Source organism: Macaca fascicularis, chromosome 13 (assembly GCF_037993035.2).
Source record: "Macaca fascicularis isolate 582-1 chromosome 13, T2T-MFA8v1.1".
In the NCBI taxonomy this organism is placed as follows: Eukaryota; Metazoa; Chordata; class Mammalia; order Primates; family Cercopithecidae; genus Macaca; species Macaca fascicularis.
The window spans coordinates 55,206,865-55,231,449 of NC_088387.1; the positions used below are offsets into that span (position 1 = coordinate 55,206,865).

Genomic DNA, 24,585 nt, shown 5'->3' on the forward strand with positions numbered 1-24,585 from the left:
ATTTAGAAGAATATTTGGAGCTATTACATCGTAGCTAAAATGCTTCCCCGTGTCATATCTGTTGAGATCCATTTGCCAGTAAAATAATTTTTTTCTCTAATATGGTGTGGATCGTAGCACCAATGAGTTCAGATGTAACCATTTCAGAGCAGAGGCCTAGCTCAGTATGTCAGGAAAAAAAAAAAGAAAAGAAAAGAAAAGAAAAAAAATGCACCACAAAGAACATTGAGATGAATGGCTCTATTTTATGAGCCATAAAAGTTTTATTCATCTTGACACTGAAACAGGTTTAGGCAGTGAGTTGACACGCCTTAAATAAATAAGTGGAATTAATTCCCCAGCCCTTGAAACAATAGCAGCATGCATGTAGCACGGAGAAATGCCCCATTGTTTCCCTGTGGCTGCCTGATATTGATATTATTTGTGTTTTTCTGTGCTGCTTCCTCAGGGGCCTGGTTGATCCACTTCAGATTCATCCCCTGTTTTATTAGAGGTTGAAAAAGGTTCAAGACCTGGTTGTACCACAGCTCCCACCGACAGCTAAGGAACCAGTTTGGCGTCTGGTTTGTCTGTTGTTTTACTGCTGACCTTCAAATCAACTTTAACCCCTGACCTCTGGAGGCATCTATCATGACAAGAGGCTGTTTAACACAAATGGTGCCCATTTATAGGGGAAGAGACTCAGAAGATTTCCTTTTTATGAAGAATTTAGTTTTTCACCCCTCTTTTCTCAGTCACCACAGGTGAAATCCCTCTCAGCAGCTGGCTTATGAAATAATGTGAAGGGAGGCCTTAATGAGCAGAACGCACCCTCAGCTGGAGATAAATATATGCAAATGAGATGCACAAACAAAGGAGCCTGGACAGAGAAATATCTGCAATTCCAGCAAAATGCTGCCTGCAGCTCGAAGATGAACAGCTTTGATAAAATGGTAACAAAAAGCACCTTTTTATCCTCCAGCGTGTTTTACATTGCAATAGACCATTGTCATTGCAACCCAGTGGAGCATGCAGAGGTTCTCTGCACTGTTTCAGAAAACTGTTTAAACATTTGTTTTAAGGCATTCATGAAATATAATCAATGGACTGCTTCTTTGTTGTTGTTGTGATATTTTTTTTTTTCCTGAGTGTGTTTTAGATGTTACTGTAGTTATTTTACCTGTTGGTCTTTTCGTGGTTTAATGTTGCTGGCTTGCTGTGCTAGTTCATGTTTTGGTGACTGTTTCTTCCACTAGTGAGAATGAATTTTTTTTTTTTTTTTACACATTTCAATGGAAAGAGATTTCAAGTTAATAACTAGTAAGAATCGGCTTTGAGCAGCACCCAAACAACTAGTTTTAATGATGGCAATCAAGTGTGAGAGCTAATTCAGAGACAGGCATGTTAACATGCTGATTTTAATAAGCTTTAAAAAGGCAATCTCTAACTTTTAAAAGTCTCTTTTTAATTTAATTGTTCTTGGTTCATATGATGCCAAAACAAACAAAACCATTAAAATATGTTTTCAATATGTATCCACGGTGTTATTTGATGATGTTCTAAATTAGCATCATGTTGGTAAAATATTGATTTGATAAGCTTTAAAAATGGAAAAGCTGGAATTATTGACCTAGTTAGAGGAAAAAGCAACATTTTTTCCTAAAAATGAACAAAGCCCCAGCCCCAAGATCTTAAACCAGAGAAAGGCTGGGCTCACGACACACACATTGCTGTGTTTGGGCATACGTATTGTGTTTAAGTGAATTGTCAAAGCAGCTAAGGTGAGAGAAGGAACACTATGCGCTTCACATGTGCCAAAATACTATCACTCTAAAAGCTCAGCAATATTTGGTTCTTTCATTTATAACACAGCCCTAGCATTCCGCAGCAAGAGATGTACAAGGACCTTTACATTTCCTTTACCTAAATTATTTCATCTTGGTAGCTAGGATTGGAGTGGAGACATTCTTCTGAGTACTGTGTAGCTTTCACATTTTATGTGCATTTCATCAGGCAAATGTCAAATTTGCTAATAACAAGAAAATCTCCTCATTTTTAATCATGCCACTCCTGTTGCATGGGGTGGGGTGGGGGGTGGGGGATGGACGCAAGCAGGGGGCGGAGGAGGAAGCATAAAAGCATTGAGCAGTCTGACCAAAGAGAAGAAGGGGAAAAATGCTTATTTGGATTTTTAAATGACACATGCTTGATTATGTCAAGGCCTGTATCAGTGCATCATTAAATTCAGAAATTCAGGAGTTAATAGAAAGTTGGTTATATTAGGGATGCTTTTTCAAGCCCAGGTTCGAAGCAGCATAATTATGTTCAACTGCTGTTGTTTGGAAAGGGCAAACAGCATCTTAGGCACAGAACAATGAAATTACAGCTGAGATTTAGGTTAGCAAAAGCCGTCTTCTCTAGGCTTTTATGATTCATTATTTCCCATTAAATACAGTATTAGAAGTGTACACTAGATAGCTCATGGTTGCTGCTCTCGGAGCACATTATCTATATTACACAGGTCTGGGGAGCAGAATTAGAAAACTTTGGGGGAATGAGCAATATGTGTTTGCTGATAGAAGTACCATATGGCTCATCTTCTTCAATTGCTTTCATTGCGACTCTGATGCTGGAGAAATTAAAGTTTTATTTGATGTGGCACAGCTTAATGAACTGTCTTCTGTTAGGAAAATTGAATATGTTTCCTGTTATTTGAGCACAGAGCCTCCATGGTTTGGCTGATGAGGGATGCATTATGTATTGTTTATTTAGCATTTTGAAAACAAAAGCAAGATATTGAAGGTAAAATTGATTACTGCTGGATTGCATTATATAATCAAGTTTTCTCCCTTTAAATTTCCCTTTACAATCCTTTTGTAATGTTTTAATGTGAGATTGTTCCAGCTTTTTGTTTTTCAAAGGTACACAGAACTTGGTTTTATTAAAATACCTTTATTTGTAAACGAGCCACATGAAATTGTGAAGCCAGTATTGCTACATTTATAAAGTTCTAAAAACGATGTTTGGAAAAAAAGAAAATAATTCAATTTGAATGAACCTAATTGCGAAACTTCTAGTGAATCCCCAGTCAGTTCTGAGAGAATCTAGTGTTTGGCTAGTTGAAAGGGGGATGTCATTTTCTTTTGTTTGAAATAGACACTTAAGAACATGCTGGGGTGGGGCCATAAGAGAAGGAAGACACTTTTAATATTCGGAAATACAAACATAAAAATATCGTTTTAAATTTTTGAGTTAGTCATCAGTGAATAAGAAGCTGTATTCGACCTGCAGATTAAAGAAAATAAAGTGTAGATCAGAGGAATTTACATTTTTAGTGAATAAATAGGATTACAATATGCTTACATGCTGAGAAGGCTGGGATGTTAACCCTGTGAATATTCTCTACTCCCTGAAGAATCTATAAGAGAATAGATTTAAAATTTTGTTTAATTTCCTTGTTTTTGTTCTGGTTTTGATTGTGTTTGAAAAATAAGAAATCTGAATAATCCCTAAAAAGACTGAATGTAAAATCATCTTCTAATCACTGCATTTCTTTCTTTCATTTTTCAGTGAGAAATATTCCCCACGTGTGCTGATGCCTCAGACACACCAATCCGCAACAAGCAACTAGGATAAAAAATAGTTAAAAGTGAATCAACATTTATGTGGAATATGCAATCCTGACCCCCTTACGCACCCCCTCTCCCCTCCAACACACACACAAAGTCATTTGTCTTCTGTGTCCTGTGATGTTTTGAGGATTCTGGCAAATATGGCAGTTAAACAAACTTCTAGCACAATCTAAATACAGTCTGTTCAAGAGAGGCTTCCAATGTTTATAGTCCAGAAGTAAAGAAAAAAAAAATCTGGTTTTTAACCAAGAATAGTGCTCTTGAAAATGTCTCCGAACAAAGTGTTTAAGTAAAACTTTGGCCATAGATATTCTCCATTCCTCATTCTTTGCTGATTTTTTTTTTTTTTTCCAGTGAGGACTTTTCATATGCCATCATTTTGCTTCTTCTTCTTCTTCTTGTTTTTTTGTTTTTTTTTTTTTTGAAATTAACAAACTAATTTTAAAAATTAACGCCTGACTGGGGACCTAGTCCTACAAACTTCCTTTAGATACAGTTGAGAAGAAAACATCACATTTTTATGAAGCCCCTCTCCTGACAGGGGACTGGAGGAGGAACACCATTATGCATTGTTATCAGCGTGGTGTAATTTGACTGTTGACAAAGTATCCGTGGCAGTGCGAATGAGCGCAGTTAGAAGTGTGGCGGATTGTAATCAAGAAGATGCTTAGCTGTGCAACACTGCATCTTGAGCAGATTTGAATCAACATTGCCTTAAGGGGACACACACACACATACCAAAAGAAAAAAAATCCATTAATTTTTAGAGGGAAAATTAGAGTGGCACTTGATGAAGTGAAATTTGACATGCGTTAATTGGTGTGCAGCTCTCCTAATTAGAGATTTTCAAATTCTTTTACTGCTGTCACCGTGATGGCACATTGTCTTGCTGGACAAATACTAAAATTGCAAATTGGTTTGATCAGGAAGTTTTACATATGAAGATAAGACTGTATCCTCTAGTCCACTTCCAAAAGGTGGACAGCTGGAGAGCAAAGATGACTTTCAGCTTTACCTTCACCCCAGATAAAAAAGGAGTATTAAAATAGTTTCATTATGAGACTTAATGTGAAGGAAGCAGGTACCAATACAATTTTCTTAAACAGATGCAAACATTCCTTTGATACTCATGCTTCTGCTTCATATGAAATATTTCAGGTAGAAAAAGAAAGCCAGTGAAATGCTACATTATATATATACATTCTCATATTTCTACTTATATTCTTTGGAAATTGGAGTTAGGTGGATTTTTTGAAAGCTCACATCACATTTTTCCCTGGTCTGAGATCTAAGGCACTCCAGTTCCCCTTCTTGTCTTAAAGTAATTATACTGATGTTTGGCCCCCAGGATGGCACCAAATATGATACCACAATAATTTTGGTTTCCTTTTTCCAACTCCTCTTGTCTAGCCCTTGAACCTCTCTTAATTCATTAACATACTGAATTTTTTCAATTTTCCATTTTCTTACAATAACAATATTAATGCCAGGGTGAAAGCTTGATTGGAGCTAAATTACTTGTTACCTGCTGGCATTTATTTATATGGCATTGAATTATAAAGCTTTGCTATTGTCATGCCTTGGGCGAATTGTTTATGACACCAGTAATAGGAGTAATTGTTATTGTTGAAATTACCTGTCAGCTACCCATAGCAGTGGCCCTTGTCCCACTGACAAATAGTGACAAGGGAGAGGTATCCTCCATGCGTCCCCCTGATGGCTTCTCCTCTGATAATAAGAAGTGCAGGGCCTCTGATAATTTGCCTGTCACTGTTGAGTGCAGCTCAGAGAGAGTTGGCCAAATTGTTGTCATTCACTTTGACAAAGACAGCAAAATGCTCCTGTGCAAGAGGAGGATTATCAAAATAAATGAAATCGCTTACACCCCCCTTTGTTTGTTTGGCTCAAGAATTGCCTGGCTTTGTATGGGGTTGTGAAATCAAGGTCCAGTTCTTATCGATGTGCCTCTGTTCATTCTAAGATGAGGATCCCAGGAAAGGAAAGGCACCTTAGGAGACTCACCAGTTTGCAGTTTGCATTGGCTAGTAAAAAATTATATCCAAATGTAAAGGGAAAGTCAATAAAATTGTGATGAGTCTAATAGGTCGTTAAATACATTAATTTAAAAAACATCTGAAATTTACACCTTTTGTTTCCTGGTTTCCATTTGTCCCTCTGATTCTTTTTTGGCCCACACAGACATTCAAATTCAACAAGCATTCAAAAATGCACAGGTTTCTTCTTTGCAATCAAGTTTTCTTTAGAAGTTTAGAAATCTCCATCTCTGACTCTTACAGCTTTAAAAGATTATCTAGTTGGATTTAGGATTATTATTTCAAATGGTTGGTTCCTTTCCATAAATTACCTTTTCTTTATATACTATCTTCATGAGTAAAAAGATAAATGAAACATAGTTCCAGGTATGAAGCATCAATTATCACAGGCTTACAGAGGAAGCAAAATGGGCCTCTTATTGCCAGAGTGCAAATATTAATATAAACCTTTGCATTTTAAAATCCCTTGGTTGCAGCCCGTGAACCTGTCATAGAGGGGGAAAGGGACAGGGAGCAGCAGGGATGGTGTGGGGGAGTGTCCCTGTCTGAAAGAAATGGACTTGAAACAAATCAAACCTTTGCTCTTGTAAAAACCAGAATCATTCCCACCTTTCCACAAAAGCCATCATTTCATGGTAGGAAAATTCTTATTTTTAAGGTGCCTGGGAGGCTACTACTCATAGATCTTCTTGACAAATACTTCCTCTTATAAGAACTTGAAAAGAAAAGGAAAAAATAACTAGGATAAATGTAAAATATTGGCTCCGTATAGGATAGTAATCAGCTGTTTATTGGTCTCTACTAGACAAGTAATGACCAACCACAGTGTTAAGTACTAGCAACATTGCCTTGGGCCCTTGCCTCCTAACACCAGCCATTATCTGATTAGAGAACCTCCAAAGAAGTCACTATTGCATAATTTTATGGGTCTTAACAGTGCAGGTTGGCTGGCAGAAAAACTACCTAGGAGGGTTGATAAAGCAACAGTGAAACATGATTTTATTTACTTCACTTACACCTTGGTATCTGAAAGAGTACCTGAGTATCTCACATACTGGTGGCTGCACAGGAAACCTAAAATCAATCCAAATAGGAATTGCATGGGACAAGGGGGAGGTGGAGCGGGGAGACAGGAAAAGTAAAATTATCTGTCTCTTGAAGCTTTTCATGAACTGCACAGTTTGAAGTAATGAACAACATTGTTATAGGCATCTAGATCCTTTCTTAGGTGTTATGTATTTAAAGCAGGTAAATAGGGTTTTAGCAGTGCTAAAACCATACATGTAATATGATTATAGGAATAAAATGTGTTTCTAATCCTTAATAATAATGTATTCTTCTAAAGGCAACCACTCCATGGTTAACTATGTTGAATGGCCCTGATTAACAAGTGGAAGGCAGTGACATAATTAAGAGGTTATCTGTAGTAATAAAAATGCCCAAACCTGTCTTGGAATGTGATCCCTTTAACAGATAATTTTTAAGAATGCATGTCCTTGCTTTCTCTGTGGAGACGCACGTTAGTGATCCCAGGAGGGGAAATAAACATACGTTTTTAAATGAAGATATTTAAAATGTACCCCATATTTCAGCATGTTGCTATAACCTGGTCTTTTTTATGTTCCTCCTATAAAACCTAAATTAAGCCTCTTAGGAGTGGTTTTGCTGCAAGTTTCGACTAAAAACACAATACATTTTAAATGGTTCCAGTACTTGAGTGCACTTTAACATGTAATCACTAATGTGCATTCTCTTCCTCTCTCTTCCAAGCACCAGTCCTTCTAAAAGGATGAGACTTCTTTAAAATTTAGCTTCATTTGAAATGTAAACTTTTAACAAATAGTAATTGCTTCTCTAGCTCTATTGATGAAGTGACTGGCAGCAAATCTTTTCTTTCTTTTTTATCCCCCCTCTCTCTGTAACATTTTGAAATACCCATCAGTGTCAAAGGAAACTGCACACGCCTCCTTTGGTGCTCTAAATAAGGCTCAGCAATGTTAAGAAAAATGTCAGAAAAAGCTCAGTGGATTAAAGGAACATTTCTGCACCATGTCAAGGAGGATGGCAGGGCAGACTGGTCTGCATAATTTTGAAAGATATTTTTTGTAAAACGCTTACTCTTAGAAACCAAATGAAATTTTATTTGGAAAGATTGGATATTGTATTTGATAACATACAACCTTCGGTTGTTTTTCTAAATCTTGTTATTTTTTAAATATGTCTCTGGTATGTATTCTTTAAATTAGAACTATAATACACTCATCTTTTGGTAGAATGTTCCTGTACCCGGGTGCAGCGTTAAAATACATTTCAGACTCTTTCATGCGTTTTTCTTTTCTTTCTAAAATTCTTGGAATGTTCACTCAGCGAAAGCAGTGAAAATGCTCGGCTCTTCCACATGCAAATTATTTGAACTAGTCAGTCCTTCTTCCCCTTAAATAAAATGTGTATATAGCTTTGGAGATTTTCAAAAAATAAATCATTTACATGCATTTGTGAATTAAAAATAAATTACTGGTATGAGGTTTTTAGTTTGTTTTGTTCTGTTTTACTGAAGAATATGCAATAGTCACAAAATAGTACAATGACAGTAAAATATTCCACAGTATTGTAACTATGTAATTAAAACAACGTCAAAAAACATCTTACAAATTTAATACTAGATACCACCAGAAATGGCAAGATTAGTTTTACAGAAACAAGGTAAGTGTCAGCTGATTTTAAATATAAACTTTTCCAAAACAGGTTAAGAATGAATTTAGACAAATTTGACTCTTAACCTTTAAAGATTTCCTGCCCATTTCTGTATGTCCTTTATTACATTAATTTTTTATTTAAATTACACCATTAACTGGATATGAATTTATCAAGAATACATGTATTGATTTATAAAACAGTACCATTAATTATTATAATAGCTAGATGTAGCTGATATTACAAAGCCATTTAAAGGTTTTTAATATAACTTGGACATACATAGATAGATAGACATTATGGACAAGACTACAATTTAAACTGGCTACCAGCAGTTAATGAAATCCTTGATTTATATTCTAGTTTAGAGATTGATTATATTGTTGCTTTGTAAAACTATTTATATTATGCCATTATTCAAAGGATGTCTCAATAAAAAAGCTAAATAAAATATTCAGTCAATTCCCAAAGCAGATTTTGTTTTCTATATTTTAAATGCTGGTGAAAATAATTGATTGTGTGTGTTCCAAGCTTTGTCATTTCCATTCCAGAGGTGGCTTTCCTGATGGGAGCCTCGTTTGCATATGCACACTTTCGCACACTTTTGATCCTTGCGGAAACAAACCCCTTGTCTTTATTTCATTATGCCTCCCACCCCCGGTAACAAACCCATGTATATTTCACAGACCCCGAATATCAGGACACATAAGTCTTTCTGGCATCTTTTATGTTATGCATTTTTTTTCTTAAGGTTGTGGAAAACTGGGACTTACCCCAAAGCCGCAAAGCAGGCAATCACGAAGAGTATTTGGGTAAGAATGCAATCTGAAGAGGAAAAGAAGAAAAATGAGGAAGAATATCAGCAAATAACAGTAACACTTTCAAATTACTTTTCAAATGGTAATTAGCCAGCAAATAGATTGAAAGTTAAATTCTTTTCACATTGTACTTGGTTTGGGTCTCCCAGTCTCTTTATTTATATCACTTTTCCTTGCCTGGCAACATATGTTACCGATTTATTATAGTATTTTTACTGTTAGCAGACAAATCTAAAGGCTAGCTGAGAAGGCTAGCTTCATCTGATGACTTTAACAACAACTGCAGGGCATCCTTGAGGGTGAGCCAATAGGCTCTTTTGAAGCTATAATACTATTAACCATTTTGATGCTGAAATACTTCTCATAGCCAAAATTGGTTCTGTTTTTTCACGGGCACTCCAGGTTCTACACATAAGAAAGTTAATGTAAATGATTTGTTTTGTAAATATTTCAATAGCCTTCTAAGCACTTTCTTCCATGTGTCTTAAGTTCCCTAAGAGCCATCGGTTTCTTTATTTCCCCTTCTTTTACAGACACTGAAATCTGTGGCACACATTCATAAGTAAACAGCTATCAAGCATCAGGTTAAGTTGTCACGTCTCTCTCCCCCATGCCATTAATTCTCTGCTATGCTATTAAAAGAAACAAACATCCTTTAGAATTTAAATGATCACGTTTCTCTGCTATATGTACAGCCTAGAAAAGTAAAGTTCAAGCAAGATTCTTCTTGGCTGAGAATCTGAAATTACTTTCCAAATTAGAGACACCATTAAAATCAAGACCGTTTTAACAGATATGTGACCCTAGCTAAAGGTTTACGCCTTTTAACATGCCCACGTGAAAACATCTGTTTTAGAATTTTATTTATTGACTAAAATATTGATTTTAAAGGTAACAAACTTCCATTTTTATGATTTCTAATGTATGTCAATCCAAATTATCTTGTCATTTTAATTTAAAATTTTTAGCCACAATTTCTCAATTTAAATGTCTACGTGGGATTCATTTACAATTTCAGATACATTTCATAAAACCTCCTTTGAGCACTCATGACTTGAAGATTTAGAAATTAAATCCCAATTACTGGAAGACAGTATTTCTTGTCTAAAGGGTCTGGCTCAGCAACTAAAATTTAACGTAATTTCGATATTGGAATTCAACCAATAAAAACCAGACATTCAATGCAGTACTGGGGGTTCTGACTGTCAAAAATGTCCATTTTGAGGACCTGAAATACATTCTGGACCCCTGGGATCCAGAAGGTACTAAGAGACCATTCAATATGTCCATCCAAACATACCTAACATGAGAGATTCTGTCTACAAATCATAACAATGCCGCAGCTCTCCAACATATTTCAGAATACACAATCATACCTGGTTTTAAGACATTTACATACAAAATTTGACTTCAAAACAGGTGGTGAAATAACTACATCCATGCATTCATCTGATTCTAATTTGTATGGAAAGTTATCAGATCTTTATCATTTATACTTCAATACACTTTAACCACTCTTATTTTAGTATTTATGACAATGGCCCCACCCACTGCACCTAAATAATAATAATAATGAGTAAATGTTATATTCAGAAACATATAGTTGTATAGTTTCATCGTAGTCTAAATTATGGTACTATTTAAGTTGGCCGATAGTTTATATCTGTTATCAGATACTTACAATGTGTATTTCTTTTTTGTCCCAGCGTGGCATTGTATGGTGACTGTGGGTAATTTTAGGTCAGAAGTAATTATGATCAAAAGGATTTCAGCTTCAGAAAATGAGGCCAACTTTTTGAAGGCATAAATGCACTCCATTCCAAAAGTGATTATATGTCGGGTTATGAATTCCCAAGTGACTCAGTGCTAGTCCCGTCATTCTAAATGCCCTAATTAAGACAAGTTAGTTTTTAAATATTATTCTTCGAGAGAGATGGAGACAATAAGGTTGGAGAGCCAAGAGTTTTCTTTGTCCTCAAAAACGTATGTTTTTGAACCAAAATCGAATCTCTAGCAGAGTTTGATCCGCCCACATATTTAGAAGCCTGCCAACTGTGTACACAGGGCTCTGTGCTTTTCTACAACAAGTCCTCTTCTCTGATAACCAGCCGGCAGCGCTCTTAATAGAGATGCCTTCCCACCCTCCTCTACCTACCACATTCTCTCTCTCTCTCTCCTCTCTCTTTCACCTTAAAACAGGTGTCTTTTTAATACCTGAGTCTAAAGATACAGGTTTCTCCAGCTTCTGGCTCCAACTCTGTCATGATCATTTTTAATAATTGATATGGCCCCTTCTCAAAACCACTCAGAGTCTTAGCTGGAATCCCCACTCTGCCCAACCTCAACTCTTCCCCGAACCCCATGGGCCACCCCCCGGCTTTCTGTTTTGTTCATCACCTTGGTTTCTTACCCCCCCAGCCCCATTTCTGACCTGCTCTTTTTCTGGATCAGACGCAGGCAGGTTGAGAGGTAATGAGAACCAGATGGACATAGTGCAGAAATTGCCCAAATGGGTATGAGAATGTGGGGAGCTGTCAGGCATGGAGAGAAGCTGGAATTTTTCAGCAATAAAATGGGATTTATCGCCACTCTACCACAGTCATTGCCGACAACCGTTTACCTTGACAGAAACCCCATTCCAATAGGCCACGCCGATGCAGATTCTTTTTTCCCAAAGAGTGATGATTGGTATTTGTTCTAAGGCTCAAATGGCCTGCACTAAAGGTGAAGCATTAGGCCAAAGTCCTGTATTCCCCACTGAGGCAAATGAACCTGCTAAAATAAGTTCCTTCCACAATGGCTGTGTAATTGAAACCAGAAAGTGAGAGAATTTGATAAATTGCTTGACCCTGAAGGAATGTTAAGGTCATAAATTTTGATTGCATTTTTTTCTCTCCTTTTTTTATATTTTCATATATTGATTATATTTAGTATCTGCCTCAAAATTCAACAAGCTTACAGATCATCGGATGTGGTCCCAAGGGAAAGCACAGTAAATCATCAATTAAGAGGGCATGGAGCATTCTCCCCTCATCTTCCAAAGAGAAATGCCAGCTCCTTGGTAGTCCAAGGACAGTTATGGAGGTGTCTCACATCTCAGAATTATTCAATTTAGCACACAATTTGTCCTGGCGTGGACAAAGTAAAATCTACAGAAAAGATGTTTTTCAGAAGGGCGCTGCTATACTTCTATCATTTAAGAATGATGAACTGTTAAGAAACTGGCAATCCATTTGCAGGAATCACACCCACATACCTTTTCTCACGGTAACCTAAAAATAAGAAAGATTGTATTTTAGCTACAAAGGGCGATCCCCGTTTTTAGGTAAGTTGAAAGTGTGCCTGTGTTTGCGAGCGTGAGCACCCGTGCTTCTGAATGCTGGTTTTGGCAAGTTCACTTTGAAATTATTCAAACTTTTTCTTTTTTGAAATGTGGATTGTCTTAATGTGGTAATAAAGCACAGGTCATAAAAACAGCCCAAGTCACATATTACACAATGTAAAATGGACTCAAATATGAAAGTCATCACATAGTAGAAAATTTCTACACATCTTGCTGGAAGGTTTTACTTGTTTTTCTAAAAAATGAATGAACAGAGCTTGCCAGCATTTTAATTTAGCTGTATTCTCTACTGATCACTTATGGTGCTTTATTATGAAGACATATATTCTCTCAATTGTAAGCAGGTTAAATAATTTCCTGATAGCCAAAATGTCTTGTCCTTGACAATTTTAAAGGACAACATATCTCCTTTGTATTTGTGTGCTAGGTTTGTTAGAACCATTAAAGAAATAAAATCAGAAGTATTTTATCACTAATACATCAGTTTTATGTTCAGGATTTTCAGAATTCCAGAGGCCCAAAATGAGACGCAGGGTGGAGTTCCTCATTTACCATTAGGAAAAGTTCTCTAAATTAAGAAAGTTTCCTGTTGATTTATTTTCAATGACTACTTATCAGCTTAGAATTTGAAACCAATGCTAGCTTTGGGATGCATAGGTATTAAATAAACCCATGAGTTTTTCCTCAAAACCCTCTGAATTGTGTAAGAAAAAGATCATTGATGTTGCTTTCCACAAAGCATTATCAGTAGGGATGAGGCTAAATAATGTCTAGTTTTATATCTCACTTTCTTTCATTCACAAGTAATTAATGACAGTGTTTATTAAAGGTATTTCTATCTCAAAGTAATTTTTTTGTCAAGTAAAGAAGAAGGAAAGAAGGCCCATGAAAGAAATAAATCTCAAATTTTTGTTATTTGTGAATACAAAGTCAGAATTTTTGAGTAATATGAAGTAGTAAGAAGTGCCAGGGCAGTTAGAAACCATGGAATCTAGCACCAGAGTACAGAACAAGATGATAATTTTCATATGTTATTGCTTATGTGCATATGAATATCCTAATAAGATTTCAACAGCAACATGTCTTCATCTTATAGAAAGGAGATCATGATATACATATGATCAGCCTTTAACACAGTGTCTTTTTCTAGTGTTAAAATGTGGCTTCCTTCCTCTGCCCTCAATAATTTTGCCACAAGCCTGTTTCAAACAAACAAAAAATAAATATATGCATATGCATATATATACATACATATGTATAAATAAAATATGAACAGAAAATGGATTCAATCACTAATATTTTTGCAAACTAATGTCCAGCTGATGCAACTCAATTTTATTTTGCATCACATTAGTGTCATAATGGTAATGACTAGCCTTTATTCACTAACAGTTTGAGTCAGCACTTTGAGACATTTTCAAATTAGGTCATACTGCACATTCGTGGCTGATACAAAGGTTGATTAAGAGACCTGCACAATTGTAAAGTGATGTGGTGTGAGTTGAATTAAGTTCTCTCTGATAGTTACGGGAAATGTGAGCCACTATAAGCAGAAATAATGTATGGGCTATAGGGGGAGAATATATTTCCACAGAGTGCTTGAAGTAATACTCATTTACAATTTAACAAAGTCCTCTGTCTGTTATGGAAGAATTCTATCACGGGACCTGAAAACAAGCAATGCATTACAAAAAGGACACTGGAGGCCTGGTCTCCAGTTCTGTTTCGGTGAAAGTCAGTTTTTGCCTTTATGTCCCTTTTGACCTTCTCAATAAAGACCTTTTTTCCCGCCTCTAGACACTGTCTGCTGCTTTTCTGAAAACGATCCTGTGTCACAACCAGACCATTTGCCCATAATGTAACAATTCTGAGGCAAGGCTAGATTGCTGTGCCAGTGAGACCTGGAAGAAGGGGGAAGAAAAAGAGTCTTTTAAAGTAATACCGTTATGGAAAATCTATCAGTTCATCTAAAATTTTAAGGCATAGGATTTTCTTTAATTCATCCAGCACTTCAAATAAATTGTAAAAATGCCTCCTGGAAGGCAAAAGTACTTTTTAATTGAGCTTAAAGAGAACAAAAATAAAAGCTAAAACTCACAATTGTTGGTTTGGTCGAAAAGGGCAAATATAGTAGTTATTATTAACACTGTATTCACAACATATTGGTCCCTCTATAGAATAAAGGAGCCACAGAAGATTTTCTAAATATACATATATTGGCTGGGTGCATTGGGCTCAGGCCTGTAATCCCAGCACTTTGGGAGGCTGAAAAGGGTGGATCACTTGAGGTTAGGTGTTCAAGACCAGGCTGGCCAACATGGTGAAGCCCTGTCTCTACTAAAAATACAAAAATTAGGTGGCGTGGTGGCATATCTCTGTAATCCCAGCTACTCGGGAGGCTGAGGAAGGAGAATCGCTTGAACCCGGGAGGCAGAGGTTGCAGTGAGCTGAGATCGTGCCACTGCACTCCAGCCAGGGCAGAGCAAGACTCCGTCTCAAAAAAAAAAAAAAAAAAAAAAAAAGAATATATATTCTTTTTGCACTACACATATGTAGTGCAAGTGGCTTTAAAATCCAAGGAACCTGGAAAAAAACTTAAATGGTGTATGGCACCTGGACAGAAAGAAAAACTCCTTGGCTAAGCAGCTTTGATCTTAGCTTAGGATGAAAAAGGACTTTGACTTGCGCATGCATTCTGCTTGCTTTCTTTGAATTGGCTTATCACACTTCTAGTGTGATAAAATCACACTTTCTTTCATGTGTTTGATGTGTTTATTAAATTTCAGTCCCCCAGGTAGACTTTTCTGCCCTCCACATTTATCCCTGGATTCAGTCCCTGCCCATGGGCCCATCACAGTGTGCCCTACCATGCACCCGCAGACCGATTACCTCCAGTTTATTCTAAATTTCTTTCCAATTACATCTGATTTTTTACAGTTTAAACTGAACTTACTTCCTCAAATAAGAATGAGTAGCCGAACTAAGTGGAAGGGTTCCACTAAACAAGAATTGTATGTGTTGATTTTTTTAAATTTACCAAATTAGAAATACAAAGTTGTAATAGCCATAATTATTCTCAATATTTATAAATACATTTATATTCCAGGCCCTGTAATTATGGTTTTCACAAGAATGAAAGAAAAAATGCCCTTCAAATTTTGGAAGAAATATAAAGAACTCTTTGGAAGGAAGGAAAAAACAAAGGAAGGGAGGGAGGGAAGAAGAGAAGAAAGAGAAACAGGGAAGAAAGAAAGAGCAAGGAAGATTGATTTTCGCTCTTTCACTCTCTTCTGACAAAGACTTCCTCTTGAATCAACCATCCCTGTTGACTGGTTTCTGTCCCTCAGCTGGGAAAGACGGCAATCTATGAACATGATATACGAAATGGCTGCCTTCAACTTAGCTGTCATTTGCTTTTTGTTACTGCATCCAATCAATATTCATAATAAGCTATAACATGAATCTGGATAATCCCAAATCCCCTTTGTTGTTGTTGCATCCAGGTTTGATGATTTCGTCACAGAAACAATGGTCATGAGTATCTTCCAATGGAATATTCAATGACCCAGATTGAAAGGTAGATATCCCTGGATTCATAGTCTGCCAATTAATCCCGGGAGCAATGGTGGCACTATGTCTCAAACCCATACGTTTTCATTTTGAATACACTCTTGGTATTTGCAATCACTTAATTTACATTTTCAAAAGGTCACTTGTGGTGCTAGCTGGGATGGATAGTATATTTTATTTATTTTGAAGTAGGCTAATTTGCCCAGCCAGGAAGACACACCTCTTCAGTCACTAGATGACGTAAATCTGAATCGGCCATAATATTACAGTGAATAGGTAAGAGTATTTTTGCTATTTTGTTAAGCAATTATGGGAATACTTGAATTTCTCTAACAGTTTAATTTAGTAGACAAGAACAGCATTTATTGAGAGCTATGTTTATTAATAGTAGGGTTTTTTATTGTTATTTTTGTAGAATTAATACAGCAAGATTATGGGGGTGCAACATGACTTTTGATGATCTGGCATGCAGTGATTAAATAAGGTTAATCCTCATTTTATATGCTAATAGGATATTTATAATCTCTACAGCATATCCAATTTAATGATTTTATTCTCTGTTGTTCAGAAAGTATTTCTTGTTAGTGAAAGAGAATATCCTTACGTTCACCACAGATGCTAATTTAATTGGGTTTGAGTGCATTGTGTATAATTAGTCCACTTCTCTAATATTTCATCTATAATTACACAGTGAACAATGTGCTTAAACTTCATAAAATCTGTGGGTTCAAAAGAAAATCTTCACAAAAACTGAGCATTCCATTTTCAAGGTTTCCCAAGCCCTACTAACAGCCTGATGAAAATAAACTTCAGGACAGTGTAAGTGCACTGAATGGTGAATGAATGCCCAAAGGCTCTGAGACTTTGTAGTCTAAAGTCTAAAGCTGAAAGGAAGTTCCCCTCCAGCTCCACTTATCCCACTCGATGACAATGTTACTGGCAGTGTTGTTTGGACCAGGCCCAGCTGTCACTGAAGTAGCAGGATAAAAGTCCCCACATGCTATACTCCCAAGGTCCCTGCAAATGTCAACCTTCAAGCTGGTATTTTGAATGGCAAAGCTATTGGGTTTGAGGTCTGGATTCTCCCCCACCCCACCCCACATTCCCTCCTTCCCCCAGCATTTAGAGCTCTTTCAGGAAAACTCATTCCAGACAGCAGCCTATGAAGTTTTATCATGAGAACCAACTTTTAACTTTGTTAGAAAATGTGAGCAAGAAGAGAAAGAGGAAAAAGAGAAAGAAAGAGAAACTGGTGTATGATTTTCAGAATTCCTCTACTGCTGTCTGAGTGTGTGTGTTTATATTGCCCATCTTAGCTCAAATGAGGCTATTTACACTATCAGGCTAGTTCATTACAGAATTTAAAAAAAAAAAAAAAAAGATTGCAAGGATGAAACAAAAATGGATTATGGGGTTTTAGCTGAGTTTTTCCAAAGGCTATAACAGCACCCCATTGTCAGTGCTATACAGCTCAAGGGAGTTCGCGAAGATCAACAACATATCCACACGGCCCTTTCAGTTCACCTTCTCTTGTGTTACTAAAATGTCCACCCTGTAAAGACCTTGAATAGTTCTTACTTTCTCATTTCACCTTCAGACATGTTTGCTTCACTTCAACCAAAAAGAGAACCTTGCAAAGTGACTTCTATGACTCAACAGCCTACCCACTGGCCAACAGACAAAGACCCCAAAGACATCAAATAGAATCTCTTATCTTTCAAACTAATAACCTGGAAATAATTTTTGTAAAGCAGTTGGTCCTGGCATTAGTCAGGAAAAACAGAATCCCTACCAAGTAGTTCAACCTGGAGATTTAATCTAGGGAGCTAGTTACAAAAGTGTTGGAAGAACTGAAAGTCCAAATGGGGATGATGAGATCACCAAGAGTTTGGCCAAGACAGAAAGCCACTGCCACCCCTTGACTAGAAGGACAAAGAGAAGAAGGCAGGTCTGAGACCTCAGGGGAGAGGTAGCCATTGCAGAAGCACTTTCAATGCAGGTGAGAGAGTGGGAGAATGGCTATACCAGCCTCTCTCCTCCTCCCTAACCAGCATGTCCCTTTGCAGAACCTTTGTGGAAGCCAGATGGTAATGTACTTTGCAGGGTTAAGCCCCCTGGAAGACAAAAGAGCAAGGAAAGGATGGGAGTGAGTCTGAGAGCAAACAGATAAATGACCAGCACAGCCCTTTCTCAACAGCCTTAAGACTTTCGTGTGAAGATAAAATTCCAAACAACCCCCCATGTGACTACAGTAGAAGGAAATTGATATTTATTTTGGTTTCGAATTACTAAGGTGTTATACCTAGGAACCCCAGCAAGGAAAATGGCTATCATGTTCAGAATAAACATTTAAGCAAACTCAATATATTTTAGCTGCATGGATTAAAAAATAATGCAAGTGCTTACAAAGTTGAAGCCACCCTCACTCTCAAATCCTGAAGTTGTTTGTCAGGGTAATGCATCCTTTACTACACCGATGTGGACCACAGGCAGCAGAGTGAGACAAAATAAGAGGTCAATCTTCACTTCAAATTTTCTAGTTTACATAGATTTTGTTACAGCCCAAATTTTACTTGGACAAGGGTAGAAAGTTTTGTCCAGGGAAGCACTGCTGCGCCCTGACTGAACAGCAGTGCACACTTTGTGCTCCCTACTCACTGTCCTGCTGCCACAAAGCCAAATCAACTATTTTTTAACATTTTTTCTACGGTCCCCATACCCCTAAAGCTATTCTTCCTGGCTACCAGCTAACATGAATGGAGTTTATTGTTTGTACTCAGGAATAATGCCACCTATATCCTTGAATCCTCATCACAAGTACACTTTTTAAGGCTTAGCATTTTATCTTCTTACTACTCTATTTTCAGCCATACCACTTGCCTGTTAAAATGCATGGTGTAGTTAAAAGAGATTTGCATTTGGTCCTCCAAAATGAAGATTTTATAAGTTGCCTTTTTTTTTTCCTCCTGACCAGAACCCATATTACTTGGAAAGGGAAAGGCCAAAGGGAAATTATTGCTATTTTAGACAGCAGCATAAATTTTCTTCCTATTTTTAACCTAGCTTTTAATTTAATAAGTTTTATGACCCTTATATTAAGTACATATGTTTTACAAGACATTGTGTCCCTTGAGTCACCCTGAATTTGCTCTACTGTACCAGAGTTAAATAAATGAATATTGTGTTTCTGATTTTAGTTCACCTTGTATTTGATCCTTTTAATATGCCTGGTAAACCTTCATAAAGGAGAGAGAAACAATACAACTCGAAAGTCATCTAAAGCCAAGCATATAGCATTTTAAATAAAATTAATGAAAGTGTCTCTTTATAATATTTTAAATTTCAGATTTCTGTCCCCACTGGTTTTTATAATAAATAAATAAGGATATACAAAATATTGGAAATTGTCTCTTGTCTCCCAAATTGGCAACTAAGCATACAAACACTTTTTTAGGCTCATTCCCATTGCCCTGTGCACAGGTATTTTTTCCTCAAATTAGAGCTTCAACATCAAAAACAACCATTTTTCTTTGGAAATATCAAGTGACATCAATTTTTTAAGACAATTTCTCACTTTGTTGCTCAGACTGGGATACAGTTGGGTCATCTTTGCTCACTGCACCCTCACCCTCCCAGGCTCAGGTGATCCTCCTGCCTCAGCCTCCTGAGTAGCTGGGACTACAGGTGCATGCCACCACACCCAGCTAATTTTTGTGTTTTTTGTACAGATGAGGTTTTACCATGTTGTCCAGGCTGGTCTCAAACTCCTGGACTCAAGTGATTCTCCTGCCTCATCCTCCCAAACTGCTGGGATTATACAGGTGTGAGCTGCCAGGCCCAGCTGACATTCACTTTCTTATAAAGATATTCTATCATCATGTGTTCATGCTCATTTAAAAATGAGTTTAGCGTCATTTGAACATAAAGAGGGCTGCACCAATGCTGAAAGAAAAGATTATTTGAACAACTCTATGGTTATTTAAGAAAAAGATGTTGAGTTTATAGCAGAATGGAGAAAATCACGTATGGTGTCGATATGAAAAGATAAGTTTTCCTGAGTTTATAGGGAAGAGATAAGTTTGAGCAGGAGCAGAAGCTTGGTTTGACTCAAAAGTTCTGTGTTTAAATAGTGCAATATGTAGCAACTTTGCAATGGTGACAAAATGTGCTTTTCAATTATTAAGATGTAGCAGATTTTTACATCCTACCAGAGTACAGTAGCTATTGATTCAAGCTGAATATTCAACTAGAAACTCTTTATAATGTAAAGATTTGCTTTAAAATGTGTTTTATAAATTTGCTGCTTCCATTCTGATTTTAAAAATGGCTTCCCTATGCATGCCAACGTTGAGTAAATCAATAGGCCACTAAAAGTGTACTTTTGGTAAACGGATTAGGGTGGCACAAACTCAAGATGGAAAAGTGAGCCTTTATCCCACAATTTCAGATTGTGTGCCAGATGATATAACTGTGTATACTTAAGTTTTATAATGTATATGATTCAATTTAAGAAGCCATTAATTTCTTTCCTATTCATTTTGTTTGCTTTCGTCCTACTTCAGTGACTTTCAAGGACATGACCTTAAAATATAACTGGTTATTCAGGAGAATCTCCCTCAAACATCTACATAAGAATTGATGTTTATTTTATAACCATGGGTTCCAAAATTGATATGTTGCCCTGTGATTTTATTGTTAGAGGAAACCATCCATTATTTTCAAAAGGAAAAAAAAAAATCTCAACCTTTCTATATTTCACTTCAAGACTGAGTGACCAAACTATTAACCGTGTTTGAAAACTCTTTGAATATTTGCCACCTTGTAGGTTATTTGCATTTAAAAGGTTTTTTGTTTTGTTTTTTAAAATAATGTAAAAGTCCATAGTATCTAGAAACTCTTGGTTAGTCAAACCAAATAAGTTATAGCCCCACTGCTGAGGAATACAGGTTAGGATGGAATGTTGGCATTAGGCTCCAGGAAAACAAGGGCTGGCCATTTTAGCCCTTCATAGAGAACTCTTGGTCACCTCCCAAGGGGCAAATTGATGTCAAGTTCTGCTGTCTGTCAGGATTAAGTGCCTGTTTGCTTTTTCACTAACATGTGGTTTGAGAACAAAGCAGCTCAAATCTCCTCAGTCCCTAACAAAGCATCTCAAATTGCTGAGTAAAATTCCTTAATCCCCCATCTTAATCTGAAAACACCAGCAGCGCAGGGTAGAACACTGTGGTCTCTTTTTGTAATACTCTCCACCCCACCCACCCCCATCTTCCTTCCCCCATCCCTGACCACCTCCTCCTCACCACCACCATGAACATGTGCATTTGGCTCCTCCAGTAAATGATTCTTCAACAGAATATTATCAAACAGGAAATTCAGGTAACTTGGTCCAAAATCATGCGGTTCTAGTGATATTTATTCCTTATCAACTTCATTCGTTTTAAGAGTAAAGGAAAAACATAAAGACCAGACAGAGGGATTAATGGACTACCTTCTTATAACCTTGAAGGTCATGTGTATACAAATAGTCTAAGTGTCACAAGTTTTAACGGACAGGTTTTAACTGATTCCTTGTAATGTTTGTCAACTCTCAGTTGGAAGCCAAAAGGATATGGAGATTTTGAATACAAATTTAGAATATTTTTACTAAGGTAAGAGAAGGAAGCAAAACTAACTTCAATGATTGAAACTATGAAACAATCTTTCGTAACATGAGCAAAAGAATCAGCGGTTGGAAAATATTTTCCATGATTTGCGTACGTTCATTACACATTAAGGGTCAAGAGTTTATCCATTGACTAGAGTGGAAAGGCTCCAACATGTTGCTGCCTTGATTTGCAAAATGTTGAACTCTGCAAGTTGAATTATATAAAACCTTACTTTCTCTCAGAATAAAAAGGTATTCCTTATGATTTTAATACTTTATAATATCTTTCCTTACCATTTTAGTTGAAAATAGTATTTGTAGATTTTTCTTGAGGGGATTTTTTGGGGGCAGTTCCCAAATTAAGTTCTGATTTAAGAAAGCTGAAACTCATGGCAGTTATCTTTTTTTGATTTTTCTATAATAAAATTGAATAAGATTTGCCATAATAAATAAGTAAAATCAGAAAACTCTACTCCTGCACTCTAAAAATTTTATTGAATTGAATGCCACTTTAAAGACAGATACTGATCTAGTAGGCTCTTGCTGTTTTCCCACTCTTTCACAATTTCCCCCCTACCTGAAACAAGTGAAGTGAATAAAACTCAATTCCCCAGTCATCCTGGACTCTCTTGCAGTATGTGTATCTCTGAGAAATGGTGATAAAGCTCCATAGAGAATGTAAAAGATAGAAAAACTAAAACTTCCCACCACCTATGAAAATAGCACCTGTGCTATATTTAATAGCATCACTTTCCCCATTTTTCTTCTTGGCATTTTTACTTTCCACAGGGTTGGGTGAAGGAAAAGAGCCAAAGGAGAGGGAGGTGCATGCAAACATACTAGTTCCAGCCAAAGCCTTTATTGACAACTGTCTCTGAGACTTTTAACTTCTATTTTAAAAAATAAAGTAATTGGAGTTCAGATAAAACATCACATTTTTCTCAGCAAATTTATTTCTGCTTGTGAAAGTCCCATTTAAATAGTGGAAACCGCCTCCTCCCAATTCAGAAATGATTATCTTTTACAAAAGTCGGCTTTTTAAACTCACCACTTTAATATCAGAAAAATGGAAAATCTGGGCAGCTGCTACAGCTCCTAATCCATAAATCCTCAACATGAACCTCTCCACCCCAAACCCAAGATTGGAGAGAATACCCTAGGATGACCTAAATAGAGCCATAATCCCAGAAAGGCTTCATGGTTCAATAGGAAGTATCTGGACTGTAGTCAAACTATCTATGTTTGAGTCCCAGTTCTTCTTTTTCCTGACTGTGCGACCTTGGGAAAATCACCTAACCTTTCTGTGCCCAAATTTTCCTGCAAAATGAGGATAGTGTTTGTACCTAATTCCTGTGAATAATAAATAAGTTAACATTTGTGAAATACAACACTGTCTGACATTGAGTACATGCTATTAATATATCAATGTTGGATTTTTTAAAAAATTATACCATTCCAAGTTAGTTTAAAAATAAGATCTTTCCCCCCAAACTTTGTTGAAAGAAAAAGCACTTTACATCTTAAACTGACAGCAGGGGAAGAAAAGAGATAACATAAGAGAAGGTTTTGTTTGAAGAATATGCATGACAAAAATATTGCAAATAAGTGAAAAACATGAAAAGTATATCGTTAAGGGTTCAAAACATTTGGAAAAAAATATGATGTGTTTCATGTCTTAATAGCCAATCTTATTCATAACCAGTAGTTTTTTGAGAACTCTCGATTATTCTAGACAAGTTATTTTGCTAAATAAACTGTTGGATATTTAGGGTACATCTACCTCGGCAAATATTTATTACTAAAAGTTGGATTTGAACAGATAAATACCATGTTTTGGAACATCTTAATGACCTGAGTTGAGATCCCCAAACAAATATTTTAAGTTTCATATATATATATATATATATATATATATATATATATTTTTTTTTTTTTTAACTAATGAACATGCTCATTTTAAACATTAAAAAAAAAAAATTCGGCTCCTCGGTGAGTGTGTTCTAAAAGGTTCTATAAAGTTTTTCTACAAGATTTCTCATATATCCTTCTAGGTGTCATTTAAAGCAGAATTTCTAGTTGCCCCATTGAAATAGTCATAAAAATGGTTTCCTTCATACATTCTTTCAGCGAGTTTTCATTGACTACATACCTGTGCTAAGCCCAAGGTTAGTTACAGTTACGCAGCAGTGAACAAAACAGATATGATCTATGCCTAAAAGGGTATGGTTGACAAAGATTTCCTGCTGGCTTATGTACACCCATATAAAAATGGTGGAAAATCTTTTGTCCTAGTCTTGCAGCCTGGATGTGTTTTCTCAGCTTCTTCAAAAAATAGGGATATATAAGTATTTCAAATCGTCACATTGAACATCTTAAATTCATAGAATTTTATCGGTCAATTATACCTCATTAAAGCTTGTAGGGGAAGAACAGGAGTTATGTTGACTATGCAACACAATCTGAGAATAATCAAGACAAATTAAGGAGTCTGAGTAATGTTTCAAAACATTAATCTCACTTTAGTATAGGCAAGATTCCCAAAGCTAAGCTTGAGTGAAAAACAAGGAGAAGGTCCTTCAATATAGGTCAACTTTATCAAGAGTTAGTAGAAAAGATATAGAGGGCCCCTGGGTCATGGCAGCTTAGCATCTCGTTGATCATGGTATCATGAGAGTTTCTGTAAAGAGGAAGATTTGAAATGGGGATGTTACCAACTGTGCACGGACTACCATTGCACAGCAACAATATTTAAAATGTTTGGAAGAAACTCAAAACTTTCTGCAGGCCATAACTCTTTAACACAAATCATAACACAACTGAAATTCTTAGACTTTTGTTAGTTGTATAATCA

General features: G+C 36.4%; 1 long non-coding RNA gene across 2 annotated transcripts in view; it reads right to left on the reverse strand.

Annotated features, from left to right (window-relative positions):
- Positions 1-694: 694 nt before the first annotated feature.
- The window catches only part of LOC135966815 (uncharacterized), a 34,607-nt gene continuing 10,716 nt past the window's right edge, over positions 695-24,585 (reverse strand). The window contains exons 1-3 of one of the 2 annotated variants that reach the window (XR_012422310.1): positions 9,302-9,440; positions 9,133-9,184; positions 695-3,397 (exon numbers count right to left, since the gene is read on the reverse strand). This is a non-coding gene — a long non-coding RNA (uncharacterized lncRNA). Of the gene's footprint in view, positions 3,398-9,132; positions 9,185-9,301; positions 9,441-24,585 lie in introns of those variants that run through there. The other variant, XR_012422311.1, reaches the window with a different exon arrangement.